The sequence below is a fragment of the Carlito syrichta genome, unplaced genomic scaffold (assembly GCF_000164805.1).
Source record: "Carlito syrichta isolate Samal-C Ts95f unplaced genomic scaffold, Tarsius_syrichta-2.0.1 Scaffold306846, whole genome shotgun sequence".
In the NCBI taxonomy this organism is placed as follows: Eukaryota; Metazoa; Chordata; class Mammalia; order Primates; family Tarsiidae; genus Carlito; species Carlito syrichta.
The window spans coordinates 500,184-511,488 of record NW_007250942.1 but is presented as its reverse complement, the minus strand read 5'-3'; positions in this window follow the sequence as shown (position 1 = coordinate 511,488).

Genomic DNA, 11,305 nt, shown 5'->3' with positions numbered 1-11,305 from the left:
CTGTAACAGCATCATCTAGAAACTTGTTACACATGAAATTCTTTGACTCTACACCAGACCCACTACACTAGCTATCTATTGCTATGTAACAAATCACTCCCAAAATGTGGCAGCTTCAATTCTTTTTATCACATCGTCCTTGTGGTTCAGGAACTGGGGCATGGCTTAACAGGATGCCTCGGGCTCAGGACCTATCACAGGCTTCAATTAAGGTGTAGACCAGGGCTGTGATCACCACAAGGATGGATCTGGGGAAGACTCTCTTCCGAGTACATTCACATGGCTGGTGGCAGGCCTCCTGTTTCTGCTGGCTTTCAGGCAGAGACATCAATTTCTTCACACAGGCATTTCTATCAGTCAACCCACAGTAGGTTCTGGCTTCCCCGAGCAAGCAACATGGAAACCACAGTCTCTGTGAAACCCTGGAAAGGACATTCAACTGCTTTTGCCATAATCTGCCCATTCAAAGTGAGTCACAAGGCCAAGTCCACACTCTAGGGGAGAGAATCACATAAGAGCAGAAAGAGGCCGGGAGTGGCTCACACCTGTAATTCCAGGCCTTTGGGAGGCCGAGGCAGGAGAATTGCTTGAGCCCAGAAGTAAAAGACCAGCCTGGGCAACAACGGCAAGACCTTGTCTCTACAAAAAAATTTTTTTTAATTAGCCAGCCTTGGTGGTGCATGCCCGTAGTCCCAGCTACTCTAGAGGCTGAGGCGGAAGGATCGCCTGAGCTCAAGAGATTAAGGCTACGGTGAGCCATGGGTATGCCACTGCATTCTAGACTGGGAGAGAGAGTGAGACTCCTCTTGACTCAAAATAAGTAAAAAGACACGAGGTGGCACCCTCGGGGACCATCTCAGAAGCTGTCTACCCAGCTGCTGAATCAGAAACTCTGGGACAGGGCCCTGACATCAACAAGCCCTCCAAGTAATTCAGACACATACTAAGGTTTAAGATCCACAGGTCTGGCGTAAATACAAAGTTCTCTGCTCAGTGGAACGTCTCCTAAGAAAGCTTTACTTCCACACTTCCTCCCCCAGCCTTACTGGAAGCAAAGAACTGCAACCAACTCTAGAACTCTGTTCCATTCCACGTATTGTTAAGAGACACGGCAAACTGCCGGGGAAGGTGGGAGGCACACTTCGTCAATAAGGGTACCTGATCTCAAACCACAGAAGGGGACCTGAAAGAGGTTGCCGGCAGCATTTCTATATTCTAACAACTAACAGGCCTCCCAAAGGGCTGGAATTACAGGTGTGAGCCCCCACTCCTGGCCTGTTTCTGCTCTTGTGTGATTCCCTCCCATTGAGTGTGGACTGGACCTAGACACTCACTTTTAATGGGCACAATACAGCAGAAGTGGTTGAACGCCCTTTCCAGGTTTTCACAGAGATTCTGGTTCCCAGGCTGCTTGCTCCAGGCAAGCCAGAACCTACTGTGTGTTTACCGAAGGGAGACCCAAACTTATCTGCACAATGACCATCTGTGTCCCTAACCCTGAATGGCTTTAAAATAAAAATTAAGAAAAATAAAAGACACACAGTAGGGGCTGAGGGAAGAAACAGCGATAAAATGATTCGCACTGTCACAGGCTCTACCTTAAAGCATTCCGAGAGCTTACATTTGCTTGTATTATTACCCCTGGTTGAACGTTTGCTATGTACCTGACACTAAAGCATTTTGCAGACATTTTCCATTCAATCCTCACAGGAAAGTCTCGTGAGGTCTAAGCCATTCTCCCCATTTGGCAAATGAAGATTTTGAGACCCAGAGAGTTAAGTGACTTGCCCAGAATTACACGTACGGTAAGTAGCAAGGTGAGAGTCAAGCTTAGGCCTTCTGATTGCAAATTAAAGGAGTACCTGGAATCCTCAATCAAAAGGCCTGAGGCTAGACAAAAGTGAGCACCTCTCCTGAAATAAAGTTATGAGACTTCTGTTTCTCCTGATGATGTTTCTCTCTTGAATGCTCAGACACACTCAAAGAGTCAAGCTCCAAATTACCTTGACCTGCCGGCTACAGAATTCATGAATTCAGTCTACCCTTCTGTCAAAAGCAAGAGTGTAGAGAATCAAAGATGCTCTGGGCCTCAAAACCCTAATTCTCTTCCAAAGTTTTGCAAGCCACAGGGACCTGATGGGGTTATTCCTTCCACACGTGTGTGAAACAAAAATGGACCACAGCCTGGAAGCAAGCTCTCTCTGCTTGAGGCTATTGCAGAAAATTTAGACCGGTTGCAGAAGATGGTCTATGAAACCATCTCCAGAAAATGCCACAGCCATGATTGTTTCTTCAGGGCAGTGTTTCTCATCCTTGGCCATGTGTTAGAATCATCTGGGAGCATTAAAGCATCTTGGTGGTGGAGTCACCTCAGAGAACAGGCTGTCATCTCTTTGGTGTGTGGCCTAAGCATTGGAAGCGTCCCCAGATATCCTCCCGTGCCCAGTTTGGCAATCGCAGTTGCCGTGTATCAAATACTCCTTTCTTGTGAGGATTGAATGGATAATGTCTGCAAAATGCTTTTTGTACAGAACTACAAAAGACTTCTAATAGCCTAAGCAATCTTGAGCAAAAAGAACAAAGAGGAGGCATCACACTGATTTCAAATTATATTACAAAGTTAGTAATTAAAACAGCATGGTATTGGCATAAAAACAGACACATAGATCAATAGAAGAGAATAGAAAGCCCAGAAATATACCCTTACATATACAGTCAACTAATCTTTTTTTTTTTTTTTTTTTGAGTTGGAGTCTTACTCTGTCGCCCAGACTGGAGTGCAGTGGCCGCTCCCGGCCACCACAGCCTCGACCTGCTGGGTTCCGGCGATCCTTCCGCCTCAGCCTTTGAAGTAGCTGGAACTACAGGCGCAAGCTACCACCCTTGGCTATTTGAATGGGATTCCTGTTATAATTCCAAATTTTTGCCCACAAAGGAAACACTGCGTCTAAAACCCATCTCAGAAAAAAAGAAAAGAAATAATAATGTAAAAACAAACGTAATAAACAAAAACAAGACCATAATGCAATGTTATTTTCATTCACTGCCATGGGAGCGTCTGTTCATTGACTCGTTAAATGTCTGATGTGGACATACTACGTGCCAGGCACTGAGTCTGTCATGGCAAAACATGAGTGAACAGAACAAGTCACCTCTACTTTCACAAACCTTGTGGTTGATGAGGAAGGTGGATATTAAACAGATAAGCACAAAGACAACACCAAGCCAGATATGTATGATAATTACCAGAGCAGAAATAAGCAGGCTGCTACTCTGAAAGAGAATTGCCCAGAGCAGGGAGTGGGTTAGAACATAGATTTGAGGGATTTGAGAAGACAGGCCCATAGAGTCGCTGGGAAGAAACCTGCCAGGCTAATAGTGTGTATGTGGGCGGGGGCAGAGAGAATACCATATGAGGTATCCCAGAGGAAGAGCTGGACAAAAAAGAGCTTTTTCTCTAAGATAAAGAGCAAGACAAGGATGCCCACTCTCGACACTTCAGTTCAACATAACACCAGAGGTCCTAGCCAAAACAATTAGGCAAGCAAAAGAAATAAAATGCGTCCAGATTGGAAAAGCAGAAGTTATATTTTCTGTTTGCAGATGACATGATCTTATGTATAGAAACCCTGTAGGCTCCACTCAGAACTGTTAGAAACAATAAACAAGTTCAATAAAGCTGGAGAATACAAAAATGACATAGAAAAATCAGTAGCATTTCTTTCTTTTCTTTTCTTTTTTTGAGAAAGCAGGATTTATTAAGAAGACAGAAAAGCTCCCACAGCAGAAGGGGACCTGAAAGAGGTTGCCAGTAGCATTTCTATATACTAACAATTGCCAAGCCAGGAAAAAAAAAAATTAAGAAAACAATCTCATTTACAAAATCAAAAAGAATAAAATAGGAATAAATTTAACTAAGGAGGTAAAAAGATACAAACACTGAAAACTATAAGACATTGATAAAAGAAATGGAAGAAGACACACATAAAGAATGAATGTGATTCCTGTTAAAATTCCAATGACATTTTTTATAGAAATAGAAAAAAAAATCCTAAAATTTGTATAGAACTACAAAAGACCTCTAATAGCCTAAGCAATCTTGAGCAAAAAGAACAAATATGGAGGCATCACAATGATTTCAAATGATATTACAAAGCTATAGTAATTAAAAAAGCATGGTGTTGGCATAAAAACAGACACATAGATCAATAGAAGAGAATAGAGAGACCAGAAATATACCCTTACATATACTGTATATGTAAGGAGAAAGAATAGTCTCTTCATAAATGGTGTCAGGACACTTGTGTATCCATATACAAAAAAATGAAATTTGACCCTTACACTGTACCATACACAAAACTCAACTCAAAATAGATTAAAGACTTAAATGTAAAACTGGAAACTGTAAAACTCCTAGAAGAAAATACAGTGGAACATTCCTTGACATTGGTCTTGGGAATGATTATTTGAACATAACACCAAGCACACAGACAACAGAAGCAAAAATAAACAAGCGGAGCTACATCAAGCTAAAAAATTTCTTGGCCAGGTGCAGAGGCTCTCAACAACTTTGAAGGCCAAGGGGAGAGGATCATTTGAGCCCAGGAGTTCAAGACCAGCCTGGGAAACATAGCAAGACCTCACCTCTACAAAAAAAAAAAAAGAAAATCTTTTTAAAAATTAGCCAGGTGTGGTGATGCACACCTGTAGTTCCAGCTATTCAGGAGGCTGACGCAGGTGGATCGCGTGAGCCCAGGAGTTGAAGGCTGCGGTGAGCCATGACTGTGCCCCTGCACACCAGCCTTTTATTGAAGGAATAAAAATATTTTTTTATAAGTTTAGTGAGACCTTGACTCAAATTTAGAGGTAGGTAGGTAGATAGAGAGAGAGAGAGAGAGAAAGAATCTGAGTAAACATTTTTCCAAAGAAAACATATAAATAGCCAACAAGTGTATGAAAAGTTGCTCAACTTCACGAATTATCAGAGAAATAGAAATCAAAACCATAATGAAATATCTATTGCATCATACTTGTTAGAATAACTATTATTAAAGAGGTGAGAGTGTGAAGAAAAGAGGACTCTTACCCACTATTGATGAGAAGGTAAATTAGTACAACCATTATGGAAAACAGTACAGAGTTTCCTCAAAAAACTAGAAATAGAACTTTGTACAATCCAACAATCCCACTCTGGGGTATATACATCTGGGTAAACACCTAAAGCAAATGAAATCAGCATCTCAAAGAGGTATCTGTGCACTCATGCTCATTGCAGCCTTATTCACAAGAGCCAAGATATAGAAGCCACCTAAGCATTCATCGACAAACAAATGGATAAAGAAATTGTGGAACTCACAGTCACACACCGAGTGACAACATTTCCGTCAAGGACGAATTGCATAAGATCATAACAGAGCAGGCATGCATCACTGATGAGATAAGAAAAAGGAAATAGCGGAAGACAAAAAAAAAAAATCTCCAAGAAAACTCAAAGTGAGGAGTTTAGCAGAGGCTTTTGCAAACCTCAATGAGCTCCTTCAAAGGCTTGAAAACATGGACTCCGATACCAAAAGGTTTTCATTCATAGAGAGGAATGTTCATGGCGCATTATTTGCTTACAAGCAAGTCTATGCTGAAAAAAAGAGACAAACCAAGCAAACCACCACGGACACACTTCTGAAAAGAGTGACACTACCTCAGGAAGAACCTTGAGCGGGTCTATAAGAAGGCGTTGTTTCACAAGAAGGTGACAGTTCCATGGGCTGCTGCCCTGAAGACAAAATGTGGAGTTGGAAGACTGTGGTATCGAGGATCCTGACCCTGTGTAGACCTGGGCTAATGTGTGTGTTTGTGTCTTTGTTGTCAACCCAAAAGCTTTAAAAGTAAAAAAAACACTTATACAACGAGGGTACAAAGAAAGAAAATATTTTTTGCACAGCCATACAATGTGTGCTTTACCCTGTGTCATTGCAAGAGTCAAAAGATTTAAAAAATTAAGTTTAGCCGGGCTCAGTGGCTCAGCCTGTAATCCCGCGCCTTTGGGAGGCTGAGGTGAGTGGATTGCCTGAGCCCGCAGGTTCGAGACCTGCCTGGGCAGCGAGACCTCATCTCTACAATAAATTAAAAAATCAGCTGGGCGTGGTAACACATGCCTGTAATTCCGGCTACTCGGAAGGCTGAGGCGGAAGGATCGCCGGAGCCCAGCAGGTTGAGGCTGCGGTGGCCGGGAGCGGCCACTGCACTCCACTCTGGGCGACAGAGTGAGACTCCAACTCAAAAAAAAAAAGAAAAAGAAAAAAATTAAGTTTATAAAGTTGAGTAAGCTAATGCTAATTTATTGAAGGAATAAAAATATTTTTTTATAAGTTTAGTGGAGTCTGAGTGTACAGTGTTTGTAAAGTCTACAGTGGTGAACAGTAATGTGCTAAGTTTTCACAGTCACATACTACTCAGTCATTGACTCGTCCAGAAAAACTTCCAGTCCCACACGCTCCATTCATGGTGAATACCCTACACAGGGTGCCATTTTTATCTTTTTAACTTATTTTTACTGTATCTTTTCTTTGTTTAGCTAGGCAAATACTTACCACGGTGTTATCATTGCCTAAAGTGTTCAGCAACATGCTGGACAGGTTTCTAGTATAGGAGCAATGACTATACAATATAGCCTAGCCTCAGCCTTCCAGGTAGCTGGAACTACAGGTGTGCACCACCAAAAAAAAAAGAAAAGAAGAAGAAAAGAAAAAATATATATAGCTTAGGTGTATAGTAGCCTGTACAATCTAGGTTTGTGTAAGTACTGTCTATGATGTTCACACAATGAAATTGCCTAATTCTCAGAACATATCCTCATCATTAAGCAACACAGGACTGTACACACACACACACACACACACACACACACACACACACAGTGGAATATTATTCAGCCTTAAAAAAGAAGAAAATCCTGCCAACGGCAACATGGGTGAAGCTGGAGAACATTATGCTAAGTGAAATAAGTCACACACAGAAAGACAAATACTGTGTGATCTCACTCATATGTGGCCTCTAATAAAATCAAACTCATAGAAACCGAGACTAGAATGAGGGCTACCAGGGGCTGAAAGGTGTGAGGCCGGGGAAGGGTTGACCCAAGAGTATACATTTTCAGTTCTAAGATGAATACGTTCTGGGGATCTAACATACAGCATGGTGACTAGAGTTAATAATACTGTGTTGTTTACTCGAAGTCTGATCAGAAGAGCAGAGTTTAGGTGTCCTCACCACACTTGGCCACACACACATGTGAGCGCACACACAAATGTTAACTACAGGCGGCGATGGGCGTGTCAATGAACTTGAATGGAGTAATTATTATAGAACATATGCATGTATCAAATCATCGTGTTGTACACCTTGACTACATAAAATTGCTATTTGTCAACTAAATGTTTGAAAGGAATGCAAGGTAGAGAATACAGAATCACTAGGGCCCCTTGCAGAGCCTTGGAAGGGAAAGGGTAAATGAGACTCAAAGCTTAAGCTTGGTTGGTTTCACGGTAAGCCTGCCTGGGCTACCTCTCTTCCAATCCTGTACCTCTTGTCGTCTTGCAAGGGTGACAGTCTCCCACTGAGCTGCCTGGTTCAGACCTAATACTCCCTTCCAATCATATTCAAGTCCATTCATGCCAGTATCCAGAAGAAAGCAGTATTCATGCGATCACTTAACAAATATTCATGCATCCATGCGGTTAAATCTAAAAGGTATCATTTTTCATCAAATATTATAGAGCACCTGGTAGTCTATAAGCATGACCCAAGAAATATCTCACATCTACTGTGTCCCAGGGACCACATTCGAGTCTGAGGAAATAGCTGTGAATGAGAGAGGTGCCGTTTGTGGGTCTCACGGATTGAGCATTTTACACGTCTCGGCGATTTCCATGTAAGAGAAAGGTTTAGTGTTTCTATGCTGATGACCTGGCCATGGTGGCTAATGATCATCCCAAGATTAGGACATCTTATCAAAGCAGGACAGTCTCAAAGATTCTCATAGAAAGACTGGTAAGAGAAATGGGTGCTGATGACTGCTAGCATTTTATGTCTGTGTGTGTTTGTGCAAATACACACATATATGTTATGCATAATAATGAACTGCTCATGCAAGACGTTTTAGTTGTACTTAGCACTTAGTTAAGTTTGGCTTTGTAGGTGGAGAGAGAGCCTGGTGAGGAAGGAAGGGGAGAATTTCTGAAGGTGGGCTTCGGGGCACAAGGTGTTGGTCTTCTCCAGCAAAGAAGGCTGAAAGCAGAATTTGACTGTGGCTGGATGAAACCTGGATTCCCATGAGCAGATTCTGAGTAAACAACTGCCCTGAAGGAACTCGGGAAACCAATGATTCCGAGAGAGAAGAGGAAAAACACTGGGCCAGCCTTCGTTTTTTAAAAATGCTTTTAGAAATGCGGCATAAGGGAACACTTCTACACTGTTGGTGGGAGTGTAAACTAGTACAGCCTCTGTGGAAAGCAGTGTGGCGATTCCCTAAAAGTTCTAAAAATCGACCTTCCATATGACCCCGCAATCCTCCTGCTGGGAATATACCCGGAAGAACTCAAATCACTCTATAAAAAAGATACCTGCACACGTATGTTTATCACAGCATTGTTCACAATAGCAAGAAGATGGAACCAACCGTGCCGCCCATCAAAAGAGGACTGGATTTTTTTAAATGTGGTACATATACACGATGGAATATTACGCAGTCATAAAGAAGAACAAAATCATGAATTTCGCAGCAGCCTGGATGGAATTAGAGTTTATAATACTGAGTGATCTCTCACAGAAACAAAGATCTGAGTATCACATGTTCTCACTCATAAGTGAACCTTGAACAACTACCATAATACTAGAAGAAAAGGATTGACAGTGGTGGGAAACTATGGGGGGGCAGGGAGTTGGGATTGACAGTAGTCGATATCTGCCTGGGGCAGGGGGGGCACACCTCATCAACAAGGGTACCTTCACAATGAATATTTATATACCTAACCCTTAACTGTACCCCACAATGTTAAAGTAAATTTTAGAAAAATGCTTTTAGAGAGAAACACCTCTTCAACGATTATCATTATCTACTGTGCAAAAGTAAACTATAAGCTAATTTGAGTTCACGTTGAAGCTTCAACAGACTGACTTCAAAATTCCCTAAAATGGGGGTGTGTTAAAGCATTTACAGGTTTAAATACCTTGGACAAAGAATTAGATAATTCAGAATCTACAGTTTTCTCTCTTTCCTCCGTTTCCAAACTATGGCAGTTTCCATGACCTCCAAATAGTGTCTGGATCAGAATAATACACTGTGGTTTCTCTCAGGGTAATTCTGACCACCATTGTTTCAACTGACTGAATTACGTTCAATACACCCCAAATTCAATTTGCTTCCTTCCAGTGATAATTAGCTTTCCAGCGCATCATTACCTGGTACAGGTGGCAAGTCTTTCATAAAACGTTCTGGTGCGATCTGTTTCTTGTGATTACTCTGACAGGTCTTGGTATATGCGTCTTGGTGACTGGGGACCCTGTACCCTTACATGTCACCTCCTATTTATTAGCTAAAACAGAAATATAAGGTAATTTGGAGTATATTAGGGACATAAAGAATCTGGAAAACCACACCTCAGAGACATCATCAAAATGAAGAATGCAAAAGAAAGTGATTTTGCTGGAGTTTGGCTTTTTACTTCTGAACTTTGTGCATAAAACGATTCCTCTGAGCCCTGCTGAGTTGGGTCTAACGTGTACCTTTTATTCTTCAGTATTTATTGAGCACCAAGTAGGTATGGGGCATGACTCCGGGAGACATCAAATGCACGCTCTACCCTTCAAAAACATACAGAGTGCTTGGGAGGCACAAGAAGATGGATACAGGAAGATGAATGGAAGGACCCAGCCAAATGCCATGAGGACCACAGACGCTTTGGGTCGCAGGAGGTCAAAGACCAGTCATCGTCCCAGAGAGCTTTGGGGCAGGTGGAGAGCACTGTTGGAAAAGGAAAGGGAAGGGAGGCATTTGGGTTAAAGTGTACAGATTTAGACTTTTAAGAAGATGGATTTTAAGCTGACGGGGCCGTCAGAGTAAAGGAGGGAACAGGCATCATTTATCTCAGGGTTCAGCCAGCCATAGCATCAGCCTTGGATGGTGTTTGAGGATGACACTCTTCCACAGGGCACCTTGTTGGATTCAGCACCTACCTACCCCCAGCCTATCACTGGAAACCTGTCACCTTCAGGTGCTTTGTTGGAGGGGACACACTCTTCTTTGAGTCACTGCTTAATCTTCCCCAGCCTCCAAGAATCTCCAAAGCACCTACCAGATCACATTGCAGAAGCCACCGTGCCACCCCCAGAGCCCAGATTAAAGTTCTCAAATAGCAAAATATCATTAATTCAACAGCTGAGGAGAGGCCTTCCTTTCCATACGAGAATATGAAAGAATTAAAAAGATACTGAAAGATATAACTCCTTTATTCGAATTGCAGTCAGGAGTACTGACCTTCATGTCCTCGGCTCAGTTTTCCCTTGGGTTACAGCATACCTAGCCACAGGCTTTTGACCGTGAGCAATTTCGGGTCTCAGTTCCAGATCCAACAGAGCTGACATCAGAGATGCCCAGCCACACAGAGCTTGGACGGAATTCTTGGTAAAGTGAGATTGATACAGAACTGCGGTTCCTTTTCGGGTGGCCTTTCACAAAGTCGCTACAACCCCCTTGCAGCATCCATCTCAATTGTCTGTGGTCAGTTGCTTGGTGAGAAGGGTGGTACTCTGAGCCACTGAAGCCAAAGTCAAGGTCCCAACTCCTGCCTAGTCCTCCAGCTTCCCTCCATCTCACAGCCACAGATCACCCTTGGACTGGGCCTGTCCCTCAGGGCAAATCTACCCCACTTCTAGAATATGTAAAACTCGAGTAGGTCACAAGTGAAAGGTGGTACCTATAGAAACCTAGAAAAAAACTTAGCTTATTCTTAGTTTAGTCTTTTTGCCTCAGCATAACCATTAGAAAGCGTTCAGACATTCAACTGCAGGCCAAGCAGCAGCCGCCTATCCCAACCCCCCTTGGCAAATCTCCATCAGATGCAAGACCAGGACAACCCAACCTTCCAATTCATGGTTTAGCATAATAATAATCTCCAGTAAACTTTTAGGTTCCTCGGCAAGGCCGAAGATCAAAGATCACCCTTTGGCTGGCCAAAGTCATAAGAGTTAGTGAGCAGCAAATGTCTGAGTTTGTGAATTGCAAATTTCTAACAAGTCTCTGCAGGAATCC